Below are 27,500 nucleotides of genomic sequence, written 5' to 3'. Positions count from 1 at the left end.
GAGACAATCAATCATTTTTGACATCCTGAGAAAGCTTTATATGGAATAAGTTCTGCTTCTTCCTACTCCTCTTCGGAAATGTCAAATTGTGCAAATTTAATCATTTAATTTTATCTGTTACTTTGTTAAACATGTCCAAACCCCAGGAAGTGAACAAAGAGTAATTTTTGATAAACGGAGAAAGATTTACATTAAGTAAACTCTGCTACTTCCTACTCCTTTTCGGATAATTTGAATTGTGCAACTCGAACTGAATTGTATTGTTATTTTTATTTAACCTTGTTAAACATTTTTGAAACAGAGAAAGTGTTGAGACAATCCATCATTTTTGACATCCTGAGAAAGCTTTATATCAAATAAGTTATGCTTCTTCCTACTCCTCTTCGGAAATGTTAAATTGTGCAAATTTAATCAAGTAATTGTATCTGTTACTTTGTTAAACATGTCCAAACCACAGGAAGTGAACCCAGAGTAATTTTTTATATACAGAGAATGATTTAAATTAAATAAACTCTGCTACTTCCTACTCCTTTTCGGACATTTTGAATTGTGCATTTCTAACTGAATTTTAATTTATTTTTTTTAATTAACTTTGGTAAACATGATTGAAACACAGAAAGTGACAAGACAATCAATCATGTTTCACATACTGAGAAAGCTTTAGATAAAATATCAATCAATCAATCAATGTTTACTTATATAGCCCTAAATCACTAGTGTCTCAAAGGGCTGCACAAACCACCACGACATCCTCGGTAGGCCCACATATGCTCTGCTTCTTCCTGCTCCTCTTCGGAAATGTCTAATTGTGCAAATTTAATCATTTAATTTTATCTGTTACTTTGTTAAACATGTCCAAACCCCAGGAAGCGAACAAAGAGTAATTTTTGATGTACGGAGAAAGATTTGAATTGAATAAACTCTGCTACTTCCTACTCCTTTTCGGACATTTTGAATTGTGCAACTCAAACTGAATTTTATTTTTTATATAACTTTGGTAAACATGTTTGAGACACAGAAATCATAGAATCATTTTTCGACATCCTGAGAAAGCTTTATATGGAATAAGTTATGCTTCTTCCTACTCCTCTTCGAAAATGTCAAATCGTGCAAATTTAATCATTTAATTTTATCTGTTACTTTGTTAAACATGTCCAAACCTCAGGAAGTGAACAAAGAGTCATTTTTGATAAACGGAGACAGATTTACATTAAGTAAACTCTGCTACATTCTACTCGTTTTCGGATATTTTGAATTGTGCAACTCTAACTGAACTTTATTGTTATTTTTATTTTACAGAGGAAGTGATGAGAATCAATAATTTTTGACATCCTGAGAAATCTTCATATCGAATAAGTTATGCTTCTTCCTACTCCTCTTCGGAAATGTTAAATTGTGCAAATTTAATCAAGTAATTGTGCAATTCTAACTGAATTTTAATTTAATTTTTTTATTTAAGTTTTTTAGACATGTTTGAAACACAGAATGTGACAAGACAATCAATCATGTTTGACATACTTTAGATTAAATAAGCTCTGCTTCTTCCTGCTCCTCTTCAGAAATGTCTAATTGTGCAAATTTTCTCTTGTAATTTTATCTCTTACTTTTTTTAAACATGCCCAGACCCCAGGAAGCGAACAAAGAGTAATTTTTGATATACGGAGAAATATTTGAATTGAATAAACTCTGCTACTTCCTACTCCTTTTCAGACATTTTGATTTGTGCAACTCTAACTGAATTTTATATATTTTTTAACTTTGTTAAACATGTTTGAAACACAGAAAGTGACGAGACAATCAATGATTTTTGACATCCTGAGAAAGCTTTATATCGAATAAGTTCTGCTTCTTCCTACTCCTCTTCGGAAATGTCAAATTGTGCAAATTTGATCATGTAATTTTATCTGTTACTTTGTTAAACATGCCCGAAACAAAAAAAAACAACATTCATTTTTTTTGTATGGAGGAAGATTTTAATAAAAAAAAACTCTGCTACTCCCGACTCCTTTTCAAACATTTTTATTTTTGAAACACTAACTGAATTTTAATTTTAATTTAACTTTGGTAAACATGTTTGAAACGGAGAAAGTGATGAGACAATTAATCATTTTTGACATACTGAGAAAGCTTGAGATTGAATAAACTCTGCTTCTTCCTACTCCTCTTTGGACATGTCTAATTGAGCAAATGTAATCATGTAATTTAATCTGCTACTTTATTAAACATGTCCGAAACACAGGAAATGAACAAAGAGTCATTTTTTTATATATATGTCGGAAGATTTTGATTAAATAAACTCTGCTACTTCCTACTCCTTTTTGGACATTATGATTTGTGCAACTATAACTGAATTTAATTTTTTTAATTTAACTTTGTTAAACATGTTTGAAACGGAGAAAGTGATGTTACAATCAATCATTTTTGACATGCCGAGAAATCTTTAAATTGAATAGGCTCTGCTTCTTCCTACTCCTCTTTGAACATGTTAAAATGTGCAACTCTAACCGAAGGCCTTTTTTGATGTGTCTATATTATTTTGTTAAACATTTTTGGATCACAGGAAGTCGCCAAACAATCAGTCATGTTTGATATGGAGAGAAGGTGTAAAATGGAAAAATCTCTGCTTCTTCCTACTCTTTGAACGTGTTAAATTGTGCGACTCTAATCGAGGTTCTTTTTTAATTAATCTATATTACTTTGTTAAATGTGTTTGAAACACAGGAAGTGACCAAACAAATAGTCATGTTTGATATACGGAGAAGGTGTAAAATGGATGAAAGCTCTGCTTCTTCCTACTCCTCTTCGAACAGGTTAAATCGTGCAACTCTAATCGAGGGCCTTTTTGGATGTATCTACATTATTTGTTAAATATGTTTGAAACCCAGGAAGTGACCAAACAGTCAGTCATGTTTGATATAGGGAGAAAATGTAAAATGGAAAAAGCTGTGCTCCTTTCTACTCCTCTTCAAACATGTTAAATTATACAACTCTAATCTGTTTCTTATTTTATTTTATTTATCCATACTATTTTGTAAAGCTGTTTGAAACACAAGAAGTGACCAAACAATCAGTCCTTTCTGATATAGGGAGAAGGTGTAAAATTTCTTCCTACTTCTCTTCGAAAATGTTAAATTGAGCAACTCGAATTGAGGGCCTTTTTTAATTTATCTATATTACTTCGTTAAATGTGTTTGAAGTGACCAAAGAATTAGTAATTTTTGATATACGGAAAAGGTGTATAATGGAAAAACCTCAGCTTCTTCTGACTCCTCTTCATACATGTTAAATTGTGCAACTCTAATCGGGTTTTTTTAAATTATATTTATGTACATTATTTTGTAAAGATGTTTGAAACACAGGAAGTGACCAAACAGTCATTTTTGAGATATATGGAGAAGGTGTAAAATGGATAAAAGCTCTGCTTCTTTCTACTTCTCTTCAAACATGTTAGATTGTGCAATTCTAATCAAGGGTTTTTTATTTATTTATTGATATTACTTCGTTAAATGTGTTTGAAACACAGGAAGTGACCAAAGAATTTGTCATTTTTGATTTTGATATACCATGTTCAATATAAGGGTGTCCATATGTGCACTTGGCACCAGGACACCCTAGGCCGCAGTTCCATCATCGACTTTGTAGTTGTGTCATCGGCTTTGCGGCCTCATGTTTTGGAACCTCGGGTGATGAGAGGGGCGGAGCTTTCTACCGATCACCACCTGGTGGTGAGTTGGCTGCGATGGTGGGGGAGGATGCCGGACAGACCTGGGAGGCCCAAACGCATTGTGAGGGTTTGCTGGGAACGTCTGGCAGAGTCTCCTGTCAGAGAGAGTTTCAATTTCCACCTCCGGAAGAACTTTGAACATGTCACGAGGGAGGTGCTGGACATTGAGTCCGAGTGGACCATGTTCCGCACCTCTATTGTCGAGGCGGCTGTTTGGAGTTGTTGCCGCAAGGTAGTTGGTGCCTGTCGTGGCGGTAATCTTCAAACCCGTTGGTAGGAGGCCGTCAAACTGAAGAAGGAGTCCTATTGGGTTCTTTTGGCTAATCGGACTCCAAAGGCAGTGGACGGGTACCGACAGGCCAAGCGGTGTGCAGCTTCAGTGGTCGCGGAGGCAAAAACTTGGACATGGGCGGAGGCGGAAAAGCCATGGAAAACGACTTCTGGACGGCTTCGAAGCGATTCTGGACCACCATCCGCCGCCTCAGGAAGGGGAAGCAGTGAACTATCAACACCGTGTATGGTGCGGATGGTAATCTGCTGACTTCGACTGTGGATGTTGTGTATCGGTGGAAGAAATACTTCGAAGACCTCCTCAATCCTACCAACACGTCTTCCTATGAGGAAGCAGTGCCTGGGGAATATGTGGTGGGCTCTCCTATTTTTGGGTCTGAGGTTGCCGAGGTAGTTAACAAGCTCCTCGGTGGCAAGTATCCAGAGCCTTAAGGCTCTGGATGCTGTGGGGCTGTCTTGGTTGACAAGACTCTGCAGCATCGCGTGGACATCGGGGGCGGTACCTCTGGATTGGCAGACCGGGGTGGTGGTCCCTCTCTTTAAGAAGGGGGACCGGAGGGTGTGTTCCAACTATCGTGGGATCACACTCCTCAGCCTTACTGGTAAGGTTTATTCAGGTGTACTGGAGAGGAGGCTAGGCCGGATAGTCGAACCTCGGATTCAGGAGGAACAGTTAGGTTTTCGTCCTGGTCGTGGAACTGTGGACCAGCTCTATACTCTCGGCAGGGTTCTTGAGGGTGCATGGGAGTTTGCCCAACCAGTCTACATGTGCTTTGTGGACTTGAAGAAGGCATTCGACCGTGACCCTCGGGATGTCCTGTGGGGAGTGCTCAGAGAGTACAGGGTACCGGACTGTGATTGTGGCGGTCCGCTCCCTGTATGATCAGTGCCAGAGCTTGGTCTGCATTGCCGGCAGTAAGTCGGACACGTTTCCAGTGAGGGTTGGACTCAGCCAAGGCTGTCCTTTGTCACCGATTCTGTTCTTAACCTTTATGGACAGAATTTCTAGGCGCAGTCAGGGCGTTGAGGGGTTCCGGTTTGGTGGCCGCGGGATTAGGTCTCTGCTTTTTGCAGATGATGTGGTCCTGACGGCTTCAACTGACCGGGAATTTCAGCTCTCACTAGATCGGTTCGCAGCCGAGTGTGAAGCGACCGGAATGAGAATCAGCACCTCCAAGTCCGTGTCCATGATTCTTGCCCGGAAAAGGGTGGAGTGCCATCTCCGAGTTGGGGAGGAGACCCTGCCCCAAGTGGAGGAGTTCAAGTACCTAGGAGTCTTGCTCATGAGTGGGGAAAGAGTGGATCATGAGATCGACAGGCAGATCTTCAGTAATGCGGACATTGGTACTGATCCATTGTGGTGAAGAAGGATCTGAGCCAGAGGGCAAATCTCTCAATTTACCGGTCGATCTACGTTCCCATCCTCACCTATGGTCATAAGCTTTGGGTTATGACCGAAAGGATAAGATCACGGGTACAAGCGGCCGAAATGAGTTTCTTCCGCCGGGTGGCGGGGCTCTCCCTTAGAGATAGGGTGAGAAGGTCTGTCATCCGGGAGGAACTCAAAGTAAAGCCGCTGCTCCTCTACATCGAGAGGAGCCTGATGAGGTGGTTCGGGCATCTGGTCAGGATGCCACCCGAACGCCTCCCTAGAGAGGTCTTTAGGGCCGGTAGGAGGCCACGGGGAAGACCCAGGACACGTTGGGAAGACTATGTCTCCCGGCTGGCCTGGGAACGCCTCGGGATCCCCCGGGAAGAGCTGGACGAAGTGGCTGGAGAGAGGGAAGTCTGGGCTTCTCTGCTTAGGCTGCTGTACCCGCGACCCGACCTCGGATAAGCGGAAGAAGATGGATGGATAGATGGATGGATATACGGAGAAGGTGTATAATGGAAAAATCTCTGCTTCTTCCGACTCCTCTTCGAACATGTTAAATTGTGCAACTCTAATTGTTTAAAAAAAAAAAATGTTAATTATGTATATTATTTTGTAAAGATGTTTGAATCACAGGAAGTGACCAAACAATCAGTCCTTTTTGATATACAGAGAGGGTATAAAATTGAAAAAGCTCTGCTTCTTCCCACTCCTCTTCGAACATGTTAAATTGTGCAACTCTAATTGAGTTTTTTTTTATTTTATTTATCCATATTATTTTGAAAATATATTTGAAACACAGGAAGTGACCAAACAATCAGTCATGTTTGAGGTACGGAGAAGGTGTAACATGGATAAAAGCTCTACTTCTTTCTACTCCTCTCCGAACACCTCTTCAAAACCTCTTCTTTTTTAATGTATCTATATTACTTTGTTAAACGTGTTTGAAACACTGGAAGTGACCAAACAATCAGACCTTTTTGATATACGGAGAAGATGTAAAATTGAAAAAGCTGTGATTCTTCCCACTCCTCTTTGAACATGTTAAATTGTGCAACTCTAATCGATGGCCTTTTTTAATTTATCTATTCTACTTTGTTAATCATTTCTGAAACATAGGATGTCACCAAACAATCAGTCATGTTTGATATAAGGAGAAGGTGCAAAATGGAAAAAGCTCTAATTTTTCCTACTCCTCTTCAGACATGTTAAATTGTGCAACTCTAAACCAGGGGCTTGTTTAATGTATCTGTAGTTTTTTGTCAAACATGCTTGAAACACAGGAAGTGACTAAACAATCAGTCATGTTTGATATACGGAGAAGCTGTAAAATGGAAAAAGCTCTGCTTCTTCCTACTCCCGTTTAAATATGTTAAATAGTGCAACTCTAATCCAGGGCCTTTTTTAATTTATTTATATTATTTTGTTAAACATGTTTGAAACACAGGAAGTGACCAAACAATCAGTCATGTTTGATACACGGAGCAGGTGTAAAATTGAAAAAGCTGTGCTTCTTCCTACTCCTCTTCGAACATTTTAAATTGTGCAATTCTAATCGAGGGCGTTTTTTTAATTATTCTGTAATACTTTGTTGATCATTTCTGAAACACAGGAAGTGACCAAACAATCAGTCAAGTTTGATATACAGAGAAGGTGTAAAATGGAAAAAGCTCTGCTTCTTCCTACTCCTCTTCGAACATGTTAAACTGTGCAACTCTAATCGAGGGCCATTTCTAATATATCTACTATTTTGTTAAATATTTTTGTATCACAGGAATCGACCAAACAATCAGTCATGTTTGATATACAGTGGGGCAAAAAAGTATTTAGTCAGCCACCAATTGTGCAAGTTCTCCCACTTAAAATGATGACAGAGGTCTGTAATTTTCATCATAGGTACACTTCAACTGTGAGAGACAGAATGTGAAAAAAAATCCAGGAATTCACATTGTAGGAATTTTCAAGAATTTATTTGTAATTTATGGTGGAAAATAAGTATTTGGTCAACCATACAAAACTCTCAATGATGGAAGGAGGTTTTGGCTCAAAATCTCACGATACATGGTCCCATTCATTCTTTCCTTAACTCGGATCAATCATCCTGTCCCCTTAGCAGAAAAACAGCCCCAAAGCATGATGTTTCCACCCCCATGCTTCACAGTAGGTGTGGTGTTCTTGGGATGCAACTCAGTATTCTTTTTCCTCCAAACGCGACGAGTTGAGTTTGAAACAAAATAGATGCGTGGATGATACAGCAGAGGATTGGGAGAATGTCATGTGGTCAGATGAAACCAAAATAGAACTTTTTGGTATAAACTCAACTCGTCGTGTTTGGAGGAAGAAGAATACTGAGTTCTCTTTCGATGATTTCATGTTGTAGATGGGAAAATGCATTTTTAGACAATACGATTTGCCTGAGCGGCTAGGAGACACCGAGAGTAACAAGTGGTAGAAAATGGATTAGAAAGGACATTATTAAAAAATAATAATTAAAAAAACAAAATCTAAACTTTTCTAACTTGGGACTTACCACGGGCCGGATTTTGGACGCTGGCGGGCCATAGTTTGGGGACTGCTGCTATAAACGATACCCAGGTGTTACCATCTTCACAGGCAACAGCTAAAGATTGGTGATGTTTTTGATTATTAGTAAGGAAAAAAAAAATATATATATATATACAGTGGGGCAAAAAAGTATTTAGTCAGCCACCGATTGTGCAAGTTCTCCCACTTAAAATGATGACAGAGGTCTGTAATTTTCATCATAGGTACACTTCAACTGTGAGAGACAGAATGTGAAAAAAAATCCAGGAATTCACATTGTAGGAATTTTAAAGAATATATTTATAAATTATGGTGGAAAATAAGTATTTGGTCAGCCATTCAAATCTCTCCGATGGAAGTAGGTTTTGGCTCAAAATCTCACGATACATGGCCCCATTCCTTCTTTCCTTAACACGGATCAATCGTCCTGTCCCCTTAGCAGAAAAAACAGCCCCAAAGCATGATGTTTCCACCCCCATGCTTCACAGTAGTTAAGGTGTTTCTTGGGAAGCAACTCAGTATTCTTCTTCCTCCAAACACGACGAGTTGAGTTTATACCAAAAAGTTCTATTTTGGTTTCATATGACCACATGACATTCTCCCAATCCTCTGCTGTATCATCCATGTATCCATTTAGGTATAAACTCAACTCGTCGTGTTTGGTGGAAGAAGAATACTGAGTTGCATCCCAAGAACACCACACCTACTGTGAAGCATGGTGGTGGAAACATCATACTTTGGGGCTGTTTTTCTGCTAAGGTGACAGGACGATTGATCCGTGTTAAGGAAAGAATGAATGGGGCCATGTATCGTGAGATTTTGAGCCAAAACCTCCTTCCATCAGTGAGAGCTTTGAATGGTTGACCAAATACTTATTTTCCACCATAATTTACAAATAAATTCTTGAAAATTCCTACAATGTGAATTCCTGGATTTTTTTTCACATTCTGTCTCTCACAGTTGAAGTGTACCTATGATGAAAATTACAGACCTCTGTCATCATTTTAAGTGGGAGAACTTGCACAATCGGTGGCGGACTAAATACTTTTGTGCCCCACTGTATACAGAGAAGGTGTAAAATGCATGAAAGCTCTGCTTCTTCCTACTCATGTTCAAACATTAAATTGTGCAACTCTAATTGAAGTTCCTATTTAATTGATCTATATTACTTTGTTAATCGTTTCTGAAACACAGGAAATGACCAAACAATCACTCATGTTTGATATACGGTGTAAAATGGAAAAAAGCTCTGCTTCTTCCCACTCCTCTTTGCACATGTCTAATTGTACAACTTGGGAGTTGTGTAAATTGTTAAGCAATCAAGACTATAATGATTCCTCGGCGGAGGTCGGTGTTAATTGGGGGTCAAACGGCATTAGAGGGTGTGATGGATACGCGATGCGAGCGACTAATCCTCCATCCTGTGTTGCGGTGGAAGAGATGCAGCCTGCGATCCTCACACAGATGTTCTTGGCTCCTGTTTCCTCTTTGGAGGACTAATCCACACACACACCAACCCTCCCTTTTGGATTTAAAGGAACTCAGCTTGGCAACGCGGTGGCCTTCCATTCCAGTCATTCTGCGCGGCCAAGTGGCTGTGCCTGCAAACACTGTGGGGAAAAGTCTTTCTTTCTGTAGCGCCTCCAAGGTGCGCCCAAAGCAAAATGTTCCATATTATGAAAACCACGGCGCGTGACACAGGCGGCGAGATGAGATGAATTCAATCATTTGTCAGGAGACCGCCAGTACAGTAACCATCATCCGAAAAAAAAAAAAAAAAGAGGCGACCAGAATTTGGCCACAGCTGTGGTTGAAATAAAAAAGAGCCAAAGACCAATATAAAAGTTTTTAAAGAGCACATCCAAGGATATTGTGGCCATATTTATGGCCGCTCGAATAGATTTTACATGCCCTTGGTAGTCAACTTTAGATGACCTCTGAACATGACCGCTTTTTAATGTTAACAAACTCCTTTCCAAAGAAAAGTTAACAAGACATGATATGCTGCTTCTGGAAATGTTAGCTTTGATGCACACAAACGTGTTCATGTGTTATTGTTGTGCGCAACCATGAAGTGTTTTTGAAAGGAGGGGTGGGCAATATCGCAAATTTGGGTATTGATACCGATCCGATACCGGCCAGTATCGCCGATACCGGAAGTGTCGTCATCTGATGGGGGGGGAACTTTGGGGTATCGATACTTTTGAAAAACAAATTAGTACTTTTGTCTTTATTAATTGATTAGATTAGATTAGATTAGTACGTCTGCCTCACAATACGAAGTTCCTGCAGTCCTGGGTTCAAATCCAGGCTTGGGATCTTTCTGTGTGGAGTTTGCATGTTCTCCCCGTGAATGCGTGGGTTCCCTCTGGGTACTCCGGCTTCCTCCCACTTCCAAAGACATGCACCTGGGGATAGGTTGATTGGCAACACTAAATGGTCCCTAGTGTGTGAATGTGAGTGTGAATGTTGTCTTTCTATCTGTGTTGGTCCTGCGGTGAGGTGGCGACTTGTCCAGGGTGTACCCTGCCTTCCGCCCGATTGTAGCTGAGATAGGCGCCAGCGCCCCCGCGACCCCGAAAGGGAATAAGCGGTAGAAAATGGATGGATGGATTAGATTAGATTAGATAGTACATTATTAATTCCCTCAGTAGAGTTCCTTCAGGAAAATTACAATTTTCAGCACAATCCCATTCAAAGTCGGACAAATATTACAGGGAGACAGAACAGGATCGCTGACGGGTCTGCCGGCTTCCAGCGGCCCTTACAAAAACGATGAGATACAGGTAAATGGGGGGGGGAATGGGAGAAATAAATAGAAGATTAAAATAAAATAAAAAAATAGGTCTTAGCCTGGACCCTGGAGAGGGGGTGCAGACTGAGGCCAAGGGAAAAAAACAACACATAGCCATAGTACAAATCCCTCTCTCATGTGTGTAAGAGGGAAACATCAAACATCAAAGAACACAGACGACATGAAAGACGTTAAAGCAGCACATACAACCTGCCACTTCTACATACAGCTATGAATAAAAAGTAAAAGAAACATATCCACTGTGGTGGCCTCTGCGGTGTTCCACGCCATCGTCCGCTAGGGTGGAGGGAGCATGGCCAGAGACAGGAGCAGACCCAACAAAATAACCAAGAGAGCCGACTCCACTCTCGGCCAGTGTCCAGTCCGCATGGATGAGCGAGGATACGTCCAAGGTGACTGAGGTGTCCGACACCTGCTCACCCAGCCAAGACACCGCGAAGCCTCTCCGTCCCGGCGCTCAGTGCTAGCTCCGCAGCCCTGTCCCCTCATCCGCATCTCCTCCAGTCCCTCCAAACCGACTTCGGTGTGGCAGACACCCAGCAGCTGGTCTCCATGGACAAACGGCTCCCGGGAGGCAGATCCAGAAGTCCACAAAAAAAGCACCACAGAGGTCACGAAAGTGCCACCCCTTGTCACACAGTCCCAAAGGGTCCCGGACCAAAAGGCAAAAAGATATAATAACACATGAAAACAACAGGGAAACATAAAAGGATGACACAAGAGCACATAGCTCCTGCCAACATATAATAATAATACAACACAGGACAATGATTTAAGTCAAAAAATAAAATATTTATTACAAAAGTAATAACAATTGCAATAAAGCAAATAAGGTGCGAACAACTACTGAACCTGGCTTGTGGCCTCAAAACACACAAACACTTAAGGTAAATAACAAAACTCTAGTGATTGAACAAAGTTGTAAACATGAACACAAAACAAAAGAACTGAGAAATTCAAATACAAAAGTAATATCAATTACAATAAGTAAGTAGTGCAAATAAGGTGAAAACAAATACTGAATTTGGCTGGTCGCCTCACAACACACAAGAACTTAAGTAAAAAAGAAAACACTAGTTATTAAACAGTTGTAAAAATGAGCACAAAACAAAAGAACTGAGAAATTCTTATCGTTATTTTAGTGCAATAAAATACTTCACAGTTTACAACCAAGACATTAAGTCGCACTGGAAACGCACGCGTGTGTGTGTGTGTGCGTGTCCGAGTGAACCTCGGAGCGAATTATACTGATGTGTGTGCGCCAACGCACAAAGCGTCATGTTAATTGTATTTATTTTATTTTATTTTGGGTTGAAGATGAATTTTTAAAGTATTTTTAAATGTCGTTCGCGACCCATCACTAGGGAGGAGGGTGGAGCGGTGAGGAGCGCTGCGCTGTCATTTTTTTTTAAAATCTGAGTGATTCGCTTAATTTGGTGAAGTATCAATACCATCACGCCAGTATTGATACGACACCGATACTCACCAAGTATCGATACGCCCAGCCCTATTTGAAAGGAAACAAATTGTAACTTACGTCTTTATTGGTCAGTGAAACTACGGAAAAAAATACTTTTCTTTTACTATTTTCACAGAAAACTCGGATGCAGCTAAACGGAAAATCTGGACATGAAGTTGTTTTTCACGATACACACAACGGCTCAAAAAATTAAATACACTATGTTGCCAGAAGTATTGGGCCACACATCCAAATGATCGGAATCAATTGTCCTAATCACAGGTGTATAAAATCAAGCACTTAGGCATGGAGACTGCTTCTACAAACATTTGTGAAAGAATGGGCCACTTTCAGTGATTTCCAGCGGGGAACTGTCATAGGATGCCACCCGTGCAACAAACCCAGTCGTGAATTTTCCTCGCTCCTAAATATTCCAAAGTCAACCGTCGGCTTTATTATAAGAAAATGGAAGAGTTTGGGAACAACAGCAACTCAGCCACCAAGTGGTAGGCTGCTTAAACTGACAGAGAGGGGTCAGCGGATGCTAGAGCGCATAGTGCAAAGACTTTCTGCACAGTCAGTTGCTACAGAGCTCCAAACTTCATGTGACCTTCCAATTAGCCCACCTACAGTACGCAGAGAGCTTCTTGGAATGGGTTTCCATGGCCGAACAGCTGAATCTAAGCCATACATCACCAAGTCCAATGCAAAGCGTGGGATACAGTGGCGTAAAGCTCGTCGCCACTGGACTCTAGAGCCGTGGAGACGCTGTCACGCCAAATTTCTTCCCCCTTACAAAAACTTTCCCCTCCATTTACTTCCGGGGTCATGATTAATACAGACGTTTTGTTAACGCTGTATTATAAAAATACAATGCTATATTATAAAAATATAACGCTATATTATAAAAATACAGACGTTTTGTTAACGCTATATTATAAAAAAAATAAAAAATAAAAATTATGTATTTACTTCCGGGGTAACGTTTCCTCACATTTCCTCTTATGTCATCCCATAGCTTGTTTGTAAATTTTTATATTTATTTATTTATTTATTTTTTATTATACAGTGTTAACAAAATGTCTGTATTTTTACAATATAGCGTTAACAAAACGTCTATTTTTATAATATAGCGTTATATTTATACAATATAGCGTTAACAAAACGTCTGTATTAATCATGTCCCCGGAAGTAAATGGGGGGGAAGGTTTTTGTAGGGGGGAGAGAAATTTGGCGTGACAGCGCCTTTTCTGGAGTGATGAATCACGCTTTTCCATCTGGCAATCTGATGGACAAGTCTGGGTTTAAAGGTTGCCAGGAGAACGGTACATTTCGGACTGTGCCGAGTGTAAAATTTGATGGAGGAGGAATTATGGTCTGGGGTTGTTTTTCATGAGTTGGGCTTTGGCTCCTTAGTTCCAGTGAAAGGAATTTTGAATGCCCCAGGATACCAAAACATTTTGGACAATTCCATGCTCCCCACCTTGTGGGAACAGTTTGGAGCGGGCTCCTTCCTCTTCCAAGATGACTGTGCACCAGTGCACAAAGCAAGGTCCATAAAGACATGGATGACAGAGTCTGGTGGGGATGAACTTGACTGGCCTGCGCAGAGTCCTGACCTGACCCAATAGATCACTTTTGGGATTAATTTGAATGGAGAATGGCTGAGCATTTCATGGAAGCTGCTTTTATACCTAATCATGGCACCCACCTGTTCCCAATTAGCCTGTTCACCTGTGTGATGTTCCAAATAAGTGCTTGATGAGCATTCCTCAACTTTCTCAGTCTTTTTGTGCCAGCTTTTGTGAAACACGTTGCAGGCGTCACATTCCAAATGAGCCAGTATTTGCCAGAAAAATAACGTTTTCCAGTTGGAACATTAAGTATCTTGTCATTGCAGTCCATTCAATTGAATATAAGTCGGAAAGGATTTGAAAATCATTGTATTCTTTTTTTATTCACTATTTACACAACGTGCCAATTTCACTAGTTTTGGGGTTTGTACGTCCGGTTTAACTACATTTACAAAATAATGTCTGGGGGGGGTTTGAACTATTGTGTAAATTATTTTTTAACACGTTGTGGTTGAGTCCTCAATAACTGAATGATTAGCAGGCTGAATTTAAAAATCAAAAGACAAATGTTTGTTCAGAAAAGAGGAGTTTTTCATGTTAACATGTTACAAATCTTTCATGAAAAGGTCAAGTGCATACATTTCCTTCTTCCCGCCTTCTTTTTGCACAAGCAAAACAAATATACAGTCGTGGTCAAAAGTTTACAAACACTTGTAAAGAACATAATGTCATGGCTGTCTTGAGTTTCCAATCCTTTCTACAACTCTTATTTTTTTGTGATAGAGTGATTGGAGCACATACTTGTTGGTCACAAAAACATTCATGGAGTTTGTTTTTTTTATGAATTTATTATGGGTCTACTGAAAATGTGACCAAATCTGCTGGGTCAAAAGTATACGTACAGCAATGTTAATATTTGGTTAGATGTCCCTTGGCAAGTTTCACTGCAATAAGGTGCTTTTGGTAGCCATCCACAAGCTTCGGGTGGGATTTTTGACCACTCCTCTTGACAAAATTGGTGCAGTTCAGCTAAATGTGTTGGTTTTCTGACATGGACTTGTTTCTTCAGCATTGTCCACACGTTTAAGTCAGCACTTTGGGAAGGCCATTCTAAAACCTTAATTCTAGCCTGAATCAGCCATTTCTTTACCACTTTTGACATGTGTTCGGGGTCATTGTCCTGTTGGAACACCCAACTGCGCCCAAGACCCAACCTCAGGGCTGATGATTCTAGGTTGTCCTGAAGAATTTGGAGGTAATCCTCCTTTTTCATTATCCCATTCACTCTTAGTACTAGTTCCATTGGCAGCAAAACAAACCCAGAGCATAATACCACCACCACCATGCTTGACGGTAGGCATAGTGTTCCTGGGATTAAAGGCCTCACCTTTTCTCCTCCGAACATATTGCTGGGTAATGTGGCCAAACAGCTCCATTTCTGTTTCATCTGACATCATATGGACAAAGATAAGACCTTCTAGAGCAGGGGTCTCAAACTCAATTTACCTGGGGGCCACTGGATGCAGAGTCTGGGTGAGGCTGGGCCGCGAGAAAAGATTTCTTAAAAAAAAATGTTACATGTTTGGTTGTATAATGACGTTTCAAATTGTATCCCTTGTATCCCCAACTTTCTCCATGCAAATAAGAAACATCGGGGTGCCCCTGTGCTCAACAAAGATATATTGCATCTCTCACTTTTCCTGGAATTGTCTTTGCTCATCACGAACCTTTCTCTTCACTGCAGTCTTTGAAAAAGAGATGTTTGGGGTTTTGTGATATATTTGTATTTAGCCAACGCACGGCGGATAATGTTATTTTTCGTAATGTGTGTCGTTCCGCTTTTCCTCCCTACCGCAACACGGCGGTAGCGAGATAGCTCCCGGAGTGTTATCCAGCGTCATATATAAATATATGTAGTGTTCATCGTGTAAGGCAATGCAAATTAAACAATAAAAAAAACAAATAGCGGTTTAAATTGGTCCAGGTTATCAGGGACTGTTATTACTGACGGACAGGTGTAGCGGTCTGACTGCAGCCAGGCACGTAAGAAAACCCTCGTCTCCATGGCAACGTCTATGTCGCTTTCACTCATTTGCCGCTTTTCCACTAATGCAGGGGTAGGCAACCCAGAACGTTGAAAGAGCCATTTTGGACCCAAATAACACAACGCTGTCAAGCGCCATTTATATAAAACTTGCAGGCCGCACGCACATTAAAGGCCTACTGAAATGAGATTTTCTTATTTAAACTGGGATAGCAGGTCCATTCTATGTGTCATACTTGATCATTTCGCGATATTGCCATACTTTTGCTGAAAGGATTCAGTAGAGAACATCCACGATAAAGTTTGAAACTTTTGGTCGCTAATAAAAAAGCCTTGCCTTACCGGAAGTAGCAGACGATGTGTGCATGACATCATGGGTTGTAGGGCTCCTCACATCCGCACATTGTTTACAATCATAGCCACCAGCCTCTAGAGCAATTCGGACCGAGAAAGCGACAATTTCCCCATTATTTTGAGCAAGGATGAAAGATTCGTGGATGAGGATAATGAGTGAAGGACTAGGAGAAAAAAAAAAAAAAGGCGAGGGCAGTGAGAGCGATTCAGATGTTATTAGACACATTTACTAGGATAATTCTGGAACATCCCTTATCTGCTTATTGTGTTAATAGTGTTTCAGTGAGATTATATAATACCTGAAAGTCGGAGGGGTGTGGCCACGGGTGTGGTGACCGTCAGTGTCTCCGGTGGGAGGAGGTAATAGTCCGCAGCAGCTGCAGCAGGACGCAAGCTCCGCTGATGTCTACGGTAAGGGCCGACTTATTACCACCATTTTCTCACCGAAACATACCCGTTGACATGTGGTCGGGATCCATGTTCGCTTGACCGCTCTGTTCCATACTAAAGCTTCACCTCCTGGAATTTTAAACAAGGAAACACCGGCTGTGTTTGTGATGCTAAAGGCAGCTGATGTGCACCGCTTTCCACCTCCATCTTTCTACTTTGACTTCTCCATTATTAATTGAACAAATTGCAAAAGATTCAGCAACACAGATGTCCAGAATACTGTGTCATTATGCGGTTAAAGGAGACTACTTATAGCTTGGATTGGGCTGAAAAAAAATGTCCGCTACAACCCGGGACGTCACGCGCACGCATCATCATACGCATCATCATTCCGCGACGTTTTCAACAGGATACCTAGCGGGAAATTTAAAATTGCAATTTAGTAAACTAAACCAGCCGTATTGGCATGTGTTGCAATGTTAATATTTCATAATTGATATATAAACTATCAGACTGCGTGGTTGGTAGTAGTGGGTTTCAGTAGGCCTTTAAACTTTTATATTAAAGGGGAACATTATCACCAGACCTATGTAAGTATCAATATATACCTTGATGTTGCAGAAAAAAGACCATATATTTTTTTAAACGATTTCCGAACTCTAAATGGGTAAATTTTGGCGAATTAAACGCCTTTCTATTATTTGCTCTCGGAGCGATGGCGTCAAAACATGACGTCACCTAGATAGTCAACACCATTTTCTCCACCACATTACACGCAGCAAATCAAATCAGCTCTGTTATTTTCCGTTTTTTCGACTGTTTTCTGTACCTTGGTGACATTATGCCTCGTCGGTGTGTTGTCGGAGGGTGTAACAACACGATCAGGGACGGATTCAAGTTGATTTACGTAGTATGTGCAGCGATTAGCACGGCATGCTAATCGATGCTAACATGCTATTTAGGCTAGCTGTATGCACATATTGCATCCTTATGCCTCATTTGTAGCTATATTTGCATCCAGCCTTTCTCTCCATCCACATTTAATGCCTAACAAACACTTACCAATCGACGGATTTAAGTTGCTCCAGTGTCAAGAGATGCGAAAGTCCCTTGTTTGGTTTTTACCGGCGATGCTACGACAGAGATGGCAAGAATGTCTGGATATCCTGCGACACTCAAAGCAGATGCATTTCCAACGATAAAGTCAATGAAATCACAAATGTGAGTTTTGTTGATGTTATTGACTTATGTGCTAATCAGACATATTTGGTCGCGGCATGACTGACAGCTAATCAATACTAACATGCTATTTAGGGTAGCTGTATGTACATTTGTAGTTGTATTTACATCCAGTGTTTCCTTCCACCCACATTTAATGCCAAACAAACACTTACCAATCAACGGATTTAAGTTGCTCCAGTGTCACAAGATGCGAAACTTCCAATCGTTGGTCTGCACATTTTACCGGCGATGCTAAGGCAGGCATGGCAGAATAGTGTCAATAGCTATTCGCTCAATAGCTTCAGTTTCTTCTTCAATTTCATTTTCGCTATCTGCCTGCATACTCCAACCATCCGTTTTAATATATGCATAATCTGTTGAATCGCTTAAGCCGCTGAAATCCGAGCTAATATCGCTATATCATGCTGTGGTAACCGCCGTATTGTTTGTATTGGCATCACTGGATGACGTCACAGGAAAATGGACAGTGGCTTCGCAGATAGCGAAAATCAGGGACTTTAAATCTTTTTTTAGGAATATTCCGGGACGGGTAAAATTTTGAAAAAAACTTCGAAAAATAAAATAAGCCACTGGGAACCGATTTTTATTGGTTTTAACCCTTCTGAAATTGTGATAATGTTCCCCTTTAAGGTGGGGGCCGCAAAATAACGTCTCGAGGGCCGCGTGTCTGAGGCCACCTGCTCTAGAGGAACATTCTGTGGTCAGATGAAACAAAAAAATAGCTGCTGAGCCACAATACCCAGCAATATGTTTGGAGGAGAAAAGGTGAGAAATTATTGGAAAATCAAGACAGCCATGACATTATGTTCTTTACAAGTGTACGTAAACTTTTGACCACGACTGTAGATAAAAAAAAAAAGAAAGAATAATACAGTATTTAATTGTGATTACTTTTCTTGAGCATTTTAATAGTTTGACAGCACTAATACGCACACAAGAAGGGATTAAAAAAGATTTCAGAACGGACTGAAAGAGACTTAGTCGCCAACTACTGGCCTGACATGCGTATCACAAGGTAGCGTATCTAAACCCACACACACACTTGGAAAGTGTTCGTCATTACCTTCGAATTAAATTCAGCCGTCCTTTTTCTGTCTAAAGAAGAGCACGTTTTGAATTGTTCAGCCTCTTTTCCAACCTCATCAGAATTCCTGACACTTTCTCTGCAAGCCACTTTTTGTCGGTCTCACCCACACCCCACCAAAAAAAAAAAAAAAGGAATCTTTTGCATGTTTTCTCACCTCCTTTCTTCCCCGACTCTCCCAGCTTTCCACTGCTTAGCCAAGACAGCCTCGGCCTTGACTGACGCCGCCCTCTCGTCTCGGCGGCCAACTGTTCCACCGACCGCAAGCTTTAACTCCACTTCACCCGCTTGGGGGTCTTTCTGGGAATGAGACCCCGTCCAAGGCCCCCCAAAAGACACAAACGTCAGTGCAGGCGGCGTCCCGCGGGGGTCGTTAGACGCGGCTCCTCTGATTGGTTCACGCCACAACCGTAGAGGTGTGACTTACGCAGCCAAAAAGTACGAGTCTGGACTCGTCCATGAGCGTCCAACACCTTGGCTGCTTCTTCATCCCTGACAGGACACCCAAGGAACCTTTAAAATGTCTCATTTATGAAAAGAAGAACTTTACGAGTCACGCCCGTCCATGCATTAAAGTGACTGACTTGAAATTTCTCACGTCAGTTGACTCTTAAACAGACATCATGCTTTTCAGCTCGCACTCGTCAATCCATAAAACGGAACGACTTGAAAGTTCTCATACAAGCGTGAACTGGACCAAAAGGAGGGCCCTAAATTTGGGACGAGAATCAGTTGGACTGACTTGAAATTTCTCGCATCGTTTTTTTGTTCAATAGGTTTTACAAACGAGTCTTCTGGGTAATAGATCCGTCTAATGTCAACATTTGAAAGTTCAACAAGTCATCTGATTGGCTTAAAACTTCTCAAACACACCCAACTTAAAGCGTTCTACATTAAAGTCTTGTGAACCAGGAGTCTTTGACCGATCCAGGACCAGTTGTTACTCCCCAAATTTAGGTCAGACTTATCCCCTCTTAAGGTTGATTTAGCTTGAAATGTCTTAAACACGTCCGGCTTAAATCGTTTTTAAAGTTTTAAAGGTCAGACCTATGCCCTCATAAGGTTGGTTGACTTGAAATTTCTCAAACATGTCCGGTTTAATGTGGTCTACTGTACATAAGAGTCTTGAAAACCAGGTATTTTTAACCGATCCAGGACCGGTTGTTACTTCCTAAATTGATTTAGTTTGTGTAGTTAAGTTAAAATACCAATGATTGTCACACACACACACTAGGTGTGGTGAAATTTGTCCTCTGCATTTGACCCATCCCCTTGATCACCCCCTGGGAAGTGAGGGGAGCAGTGGGCAGCAGCGTAGCCACGCCGGGGAATCATTTATGGTAATTTAACCCCCAATTCCAACCCTTGATGCTGAGTGTTAAGCAGGGAGGCAATGGGTCCCATTTTTTTTATAGTCTTTGGTATGACTCGGCCGGGGTTTGAACTCCTGGTCAGATCTATCCCCTCATAAGGTTGATTGACTTGAAATTTCTCAAACATGTCCAGTTTAATGTGGTCTACTGTACATAAGAGTCTTGTAAACCAGGTAATTTTTAACCGATCCAGGACCGGTTGTTACTTCCTAAATTTAGTCAGACCTATCCCTTCATAAGGTTGATTGTCTTAAAATTACTCAAAGATGTCCGGCTTAAAGCGTTCTACATTAAAGTCTTGTGAACCAGTAACTTTTGATCGATCCTGGACCGGTTGTTTTTCCCAAAATTCCATTAGTTTGTATAGGTCTGACCTATCCCATCATAAGGTTGATAGACTTTAAATATCTCAAACATGTCCGGTTTATTGTGGTCTACTGTACATAAAAGTCTTGTAAACCAGGTATTTTCAACCGATCCAGGACCGGTTGTTACTCCCTAAATTTAGTTTGTATAGGTCAGGACTATCCCTTCATAAGGGTGATTGGCTTGAAATTTCTCAAACACGTCCGTCTTAAAGCGTTCTACATTAAAGTCTTGTGAACCAGGAACTTTTGATTGTTCCAGGACCGGTTGTTACTACCTAAATTTTGTTAAATTGTATAGGTCAGACCTATCCCTTTATAAGGTTGATTGACTTGAAATTTCTCAAACACATCCGGCTTAAAGCATTCTACATTAAAGTTTTGTGAACCAGGAACTTTTGATCGTTCCAGGACCAGTTGTTACTACTCTAATGTTGTTAGTTTGTGTAGGTCAGACCTATCCCTTCATAAGGTCGATTAGCTTGAAATTTCTCAAACACGTCCGGTTTAAAGTGTTCTACATTAAAGTCTTGTGAACCAGGAAGTTTTGATCGATCCAGGACCGGTTGTTACTCCCCAAATTTTGTTAGTTTGTATAGGTTATCCCTATCCCCTCATATGGTTGAAAATTCTCAAACATGTCAGGTTTAATGTGGTCTACTGTACATACGAGTCTTGTAAACCTGTATTGTCAACTGATCTAGGAAAGTTGGTACTCCCTAAATGTGGGTAATCTATGTAGGTCAGACCGATCCCTTTATAAGGTTGATTGTCTTAAAATTACTCAAAGACGTCCGGTTTAAAGTGTTCTACATTAAAGTCTTGTGAACCAGGAACTTTTGATCGATCCTGAACCGGTTGTTTTTCCCCAAATTCCATTAGGTTGCATAGGTCCGACCTATCCCCTCATAAGGTTGATTGACTTTGAAATTTCTCAAACATGTCCGGTTTAATGTGGTCTACTGTACATAAGAATCTTGTAAACCAGGTATTTTCAATCGATCCAGGACAGCTGGTACTCCCTAACTTTAGGTAGTTTGTATAGGCCAGACCTATTATTTAAATAGACTCCCTTTTTAGACCAGTTGATCTGCTGTTTCTTTTCTTTTTCTCCTATGTCCCACTCTCCCTTGTGGAGGGGGTCCGGTCCGATCCGGTGGCCATGTACTGCTTGCCTGTGTATCGGCTGGGGACATTTCTGCACTGCTGATCCGTCTCCGCTTGGGATGGTTTCCTGCTGGCTCCGCTGTGAACGGGACTCTCGCTGCTGTGTTGGATCCGCTTTGGATCCATTATTAATTGAACTTTCACAGTATCATGTTAGACCCGCTCGACATCCATTGCTTTCCTCCTCTCCAAGGTTCTCATAGTCATCATTGTCACCGACGTCCCACTGGGTGTGAGTTTTCCTTGCCCTTATGTGGGCCTACCGAGGATGTCATAGTGGTTTGTGTTGTGGTTTGTGCAGCCGTTTGAGACACTAGGGATTTAGGGCTATATAAGTAAACATTGATTGATTGATTGATAAATGATAAATGGGTTGTACTTGTATAGCGCTTTTCTACCTTGAAGGTACTCAAAGCGCTTTGACACTACTTCCACATTTACCCATTCACACACACATTCACACACTGATGGAGGGAGCTGCCATGCAAGGCGCCAACCAGAACCCATCAGGAGCAAGGGTGAAGTGTCTTGCTCAGGACACAACGGACGTGACGAGGTTGGTACTAGGTGGGATTTGAACCCGGGACCCTCGGGTCGCGCACGGCCACTCTCCCACTGCGCCACGCCGTGATATTAATTTTATAAGGTTGATTGGCTTGAAATTTCTCAAACACGTCCGGCTTGAATTGTTCTACAATAAAGTCTTGCGAACCAGGAACATTTGATCCCTCCAGGGCCGGTTGTTACTCCCCAAATTTTTTTAGTTTTTAAAGGTCAGATCTACCCCCTCATGAGGTTGATTGACTTGAAATTTTTCAAACATTTCCGGTTTAATGTGGTCTACTGTACATAAGAGTCTTGTAAACCAGGTATTTTCAACCGATCCAGGACAGTTGGTACTCCCTAAATGTAGGTAGTTTGTAAAGGTCAGACCTATCCCTTCATAAGGTTGATTAGCTTGAAATTTCTCAAACACGTCCGGCTTAAAGCGGTCTACATTAAAGTCTTGTGAACCCGGAACTTTTGATTGATCCAGGACGGGTTGTTAATCCTCAAATTTCGTTAGTTTGTATAGGTTAGACCTATCCCCTAATAAGATTGATTGACTTGAAATTTCACATTCCCGGTTTAATGTGGTCCACTGTACATACGAGTCTTTTAAACCAGGTATTTTCAACCGTTCCAGGACAGTTGCTACTCCCTGAATATAGGTAGTTTGTACAGGTCAGACCTATCCCTTCATAAGGTGGATTGACTTGAAATTTCTCAAACACGTCTGGCTTAAATTGTTCTACATTAAAGTCTTGTGAACCAGGAACTTTTGATCGTTCTAGGGCCAGTTGTTACTCCCCAAATTTAGGTCAGACCTATCCCCTCATGAGGTTGATTGACTTGAAATTTCTCAAACATGTCCGGTTTAATGTGGTCTACTGTACATAAGAGTCTTGTAAACCAGGTATTTTCAATCGATCCAGGACAGTTTTTACTCCCTAAATTTAGTTGGTTTGTATAGGTCAGACCTATCCCTTTCTAGGGTTGGTTAGCTTGAAATTTCTCACACACGTCGAGGTGAACGCAATCTCTGGGCCATGGGATTTCCACCACAAGGGGGCATTGTCCAATGACCAAAATTTTGCCGGTTTAAGAAGTCACAACTATCCAGAGAACGAACCGGAATGACTTGTAATTTGTCACGCCAGTTGGACTTTATACGCTTCTTTTAGTTTGAAAGGATTTCAAAGTTTTCCGAATCATGAAATTCCACCAAACTTAAGCCAAAATGGATTTTTAAATGATTTTTTACAGATCTGGGTCGTTAAACGCCAACCTTTAATTTGATTAGTTTAAAAGTCCACACCTGTCATCCTGTTGATTGACTTGAAACTTTCTCACACCGGTCCAGCTAAACATCAAGCAAATTCTCAAACTGTGGTACGTGTACCACTAGCGGAACTCCGGTTCCATCTTGTGGTACGCCAAAAAAAATCACTTGGTTATTTTCCGATGTTCAAACTGTGCGTAATGTTACAGTGGCCAAAACATTAAATATTCTTGTCAAACAAAACCCCTGCCTTTTGTTATTAATGAATACTTGGGACTACTACACTACTGTATTTTAATGGTCATTATGGACCCTGGCCGAGTCATACCAAAGACTAGAAAAATGGGAGCCATTACCTCCCTGCTTGGCACTCAGCATCAAATGTTGGAATTGGGGGTTGAATCCCCAAAATGATTCTCGAGCGTGTCCACCGCTTCTGCTCCCTGCTCCTCTCACCTCCCGGGGGGTGGAACAAGGGGATGGGTCAAATGCGGAGGGTAATTTCACCACACCTAGTGTGTGTGTGACTATCAGTGGTACTTTATGTATTACGGGGGTTTCTGAGGTTCGAGAACCTCTACGCCAGGGGTGTCAAACGTACGGCCCGCTGGATGAGTTTGCCAAGTACAACAATGAGCCAACCGCTGTTCTAAATGTGTCCACTAGATGTTGCAATGGCAATTCTTCGTATCTTTGCAGATGAGCTACAAATATAAAATATTGAAAATGAACAAACTACATTAAAAACATCCTGTTATATGATTTTGATATTTATATATTTTTTTATCTTTTTAGATTGAAAATTAACACCAATGAGTTGACTGATGAACATGATCACTAAAAGTTAAAGTACCAATGATTGTCACACACACACACACACACACACACACACACACACACACACACACACACACACACACACACACACACACACACATACAGAAGGTGTGGTGAAACTTGTCCTCTGCATTTGACCCATCATCCTTGCTCACCCCTTGGGAGGTGAGGGGAGCAGTGGGCAGCAGGAGTGCCGCGCCCGAGAATCATTTTTCGTGATTTAACCCCCAATTCCAACCCTTGATGCTGAGTGCCAAGCAGGGAGGTAATGGGTCCCATTTTATTAATTACGATCCAATGAAAAAACACAAATAAAGGTAGAATACTATTAACCACAACATGTAAGTGTATAAAAAAAAACCATTATCATTTGTACTTTTTCAGAATGTGCACTCTTGTTCTGTTTTTAAACACAGAAAACAATCTGATGTTTGTCTATATTTTCAAGTTATCGTGCTGTAATTTTCCTAGTCCGGCCCACTTGGGAGTAGATTTTTCTCCATGTGGCCCCTGATCCAAAATGAGTTCGACACCCCTCTCTACGCCATGAATTGGATACACCAACATTTAAAAACAAAACAAAAAAACACATAAAAGGTGGGTGGGGCTTAACCTAACTGATTGATTATGTAAGTGTGCAGATATTTTCAAAACAAGCGGCCTTTTGCATGGAGCACATGAAAGAGTGTGACTTTAGACACTATAGACAGCGATTTTAAACTAGACAAACAAGTCAATGGCGTTTTTAAATCGTGTTTTTATCACCTTCGTCTTTTAGTAAAGGTTAAACCGTTTTTATCTTTTGACCTTTTTGAACAAGTCGTGCATGCTTTTATTTCAAGTCACCTGGACTACTGCAATGCACTTTATGCTGGCATTAGCCAAAAAGCTCTCTCCCGGTTGCAGTTAGTCCAGAACGCGGAAGCACGACTTTTAAGAGGGGCCAGGAAACGCCAGCATATAACCCCAATTCTTCAGAGTTTGCACTGGCTCCCTGTTCATTTTAGAATTGATTTTAAAAGATTGCTGTTTGTTTTTAAATCTTTACATGGACTGGCACCTCAATATATCTCGGACCTCATCCAAATTTAGATTCCTGCGCGCGCTCTGAGGTCCGAGAGCCAGTTCCAGCTCGTGGTGCCCAAGACCAGACTTAAGACCAGGGGAGACAGGGCCTTCTCTGTGGTCGGCCCTAAGCTCTGGAACACTCTGCCCCTCCATGTTCAAACTGCTTCCACGGTCGAGTGTTTTAAGTCTCGTCTTAAGACCCACTTTTATTCTTTGGCTTTTAACACTACGTGAGTTGTGTGGTCCTCTGTCCTCTGTTGTCCTGTGTTTTTTATACACTTTGATACTGTTTTAATTGATTTTACCCTTTAAAATAGTTTTTAATCATATTTGTTTTTATATTGTTTTTATTGGTTTTATATTTATTTTTTTTTATTTTTTCTTCAGTCATTGGTGGAGCACTATATTGTTTAGTTTTTTTTTTAAATTGTTTTTAACATGGCTGTGCAGCACTTTGGAAACGTTATTGTTGTTTAAATGTGCTATATAAATGAAGTGGATTGGATTGGATTAAACAGGGGTCACTTCAAAATACATAAACGCATATTAGCGCTAAATCAACTGAATATTTATGTTTTGTTACAATGGAAGGAAAAAGTGCTCCCAAAATGTCACTCAACATGCTTGGTGAGCTGCTGACTTTTTTATTGAATTTCCACTTGTAAACAAAGAACTTTCCATGGTCTGTGCACGGTTTTTCGCTGACGTGGTAAGATTTGTGGATTTGTCCGGATGAAGGGGAATACATTTCTGTTTTTTTTTTTTTGCTTTTTTTTTCGAGCAGCAATGGGGGCCTCACTAACCACCCTGGGGTCTTGTTATCCTCTCCCCTATGTCTGTGCTCTAGGGGGCGACGTTAATGAATCCTCCTGTTGCAGAAAAGTCCTTCAGGTTTCAGTCAGGATATCTACAGGGCTCAAGCAGCACCTCCTCCTCCTCCAGCCCCGCAGCTCTGCGATGGAGACACCGAGGAGGGAAGGTGATCGCGCTGAATAATTGATCAGGTCGGCTCGCTCAGGAACTCCATGTGAGTTTGTCTGGCGCACACACACACGTATTATTACAGAATATACCAAAGTTGTGTCATATACAGTATCTCCAAAAGGAGTCATTTCAACATTCAGGGTCAATACTACAGAAAGTCAACTTTTTACTTTTTTTTAAAGGAGTCAGTGTACAACGAGTACTGTCGTATAGGTTTACTATCCATTTTGACTCATTTTCAGTGGCGAGTGAATTTGTTTGTGCTTTACAAGCTGCCAAATTTAAATGAAAAAACTTAATTAACATTTTCATACATCGTATTTCCTTGAATTGCCGCGGGGGCGCTAATTAATTTAAGACGTCCTCTCACTCCTGCGCTTACTAAAGGCATGAGGTAAAAGTAAGCATGCGCTAATTATTTTAAAACCTTTTCTCACTCCTGCGCTTACTAAAGGCATGAGGTAAAAGTAAGCATGCGCTAATTATTTTAAAACCTCTTCTCACTCCGGCATTTACCAAAGGCATGCAGTAAAAATTGAGTGTGATGTAAGCTTGGACCTTAAATCCTACTGAATAGCTCTTAATCTTCTTTCCTTTATGTGATTTCAAATTACCGGTATTGAAATCAGCCTCCTCCATTTTGAAAATGATGACAGGGGAAGTGTCACTCGTGACGTCACGAGTTTGACCAGGCGGTAATACTAAGCATGCGCTAATTATTTTGGGAAGCGAGTTTGACCTGGCAGTAATTCAAGGCAGGCACATACTATATGCCTTGCGGCAATTCAAAGAAATACGGTATATTTTTTTAAATTGAGTATTGATTTATATATATATCTGAGATAGGCGCCAGCGCCCCCTGCGACCCCGAAAGGGAATAAGCGGTAGAAAATGGATGGATGGATATATGCCTTCCGCCCGATTGTAACTGACATAGGCACCAGCGACCCCAAAGGGAATAAGCGGTAGAGAATGGATCGGGATCTTTCTG

The 27,500-nt window shown here is 41.0% G+C and overlaps 2 long non-coding RNA genes across 2 annotated transcripts in view; one reads left to right on the top strand and one right to left on the bottom strand.

Annotated features, from left to right (window-relative positions):
* The window catches only part of LOC133538287 (uncharacterized), a 256,247-nt gene that overhangs the window by 31,343 nt on the left and 197,404 nt on the right, over positions 1-27,500 (bottom strand). The window lies entirely within an intron of this gene.
* LOC133538285 (uncharacterized) overlaps positions 1-27,500 on the top strand; it is a 33,168-nt gene that overhangs the window by 911 nt on the left and 4,757 nt on the right. The window contains exon 2 of the long non-coding RNA XR_009802963.1: positions 26,373-26,552. This is a non-coding gene — a long non-coding RNA (uncharacterized LOC133538285). The remainder of the gene's footprint in view (positions 1-26,372; positions 26,553-27,500) is intronic.

This window comes from Nerophis ophidion, linkage group LG19, assembly GCF_033978795.1.
Source record: "Nerophis ophidion isolate RoL-2023_Sa linkage group LG19, RoL_Noph_v1.0, whole genome shotgun sequence".
In the NCBI taxonomy this organism is placed as follows: Eukaryota; Metazoa; Chordata; class Actinopteri; order Syngnathiformes; family Syngnathidae; genus Nerophis; species Nerophis ophidion.
Note: the sequence above shows the minus strand (reverse complement) of the source record. Positions and strands in the feature narration are given on the sequence as shown.